This window comes from Bison bison, unplaced genomic scaffold (genome assembly GCF_000754665.1).
Source record: "Bison bison bison isolate TAMUID 2011002044 unplaced genomic scaffold, Bison_UMD1.0 scf7180017864484, whole genome shotgun sequence".
Classification (NCBI taxonomy): domain Eukaryota; kingdom Metazoa; phylum Chordata; class Mammalia; order Artiodactyla; family Bovidae; genus Bison; species Bison bison.
In genome coordinates this window covers 655,585-655,921 of record NW_011495044.1, presented here as the reverse complement: position 1 = coordinate 655,921, position 337 = coordinate 655,585, and the positions used below count along the sequence as shown (strand labels likewise).

At 42.1% G+C, this 337-nt stretch overlaps 1 protein-coding gene across 1 annotated transcript in view; it reads right to left on the bottom strand.

Moving 5' to 3' along the window:
- Positions 1 to 337, bottom strand: part of SLC6A9 (solute carrier family 6 (neurotransmitter transporter, glycine), member 9) — a 36,593-nt gene that overhangs the window by 6,400 nt on the left and 29,856 nt on the right. The window lies entirely within an intron of this gene.

Below are 337 nucleotides of genomic sequence, written 5' to 3'. Positions count from 1 at the left end.
TCTTTTCAGATGAGTCAGCCCTTCGCATCAGGTGGCCAAACTATTGAAGTTCCAGCTTCAGCATCAGTCGTTCCAATGAATATTCAGGACTGATTTCCTTTAGAATGGACTGGTTGGATCTCCTTGCAGTCCAAGGGACTCTCAAGAGTCTTCTTCAACACCACTGTTCAAAACCATCAATTCTTCAGCGCTCAGCTTTCTTTATAATCCAGCTCTCACATCTGTACATGACTACTGGAAAAACCATAGCCTTGACTAGATGGACCTTTGTTGTCAAACTAATGTCTCTGCTTTTCAATATGCTATCTAGGTTGGTCATAACTTTTCTTCCAAGGAG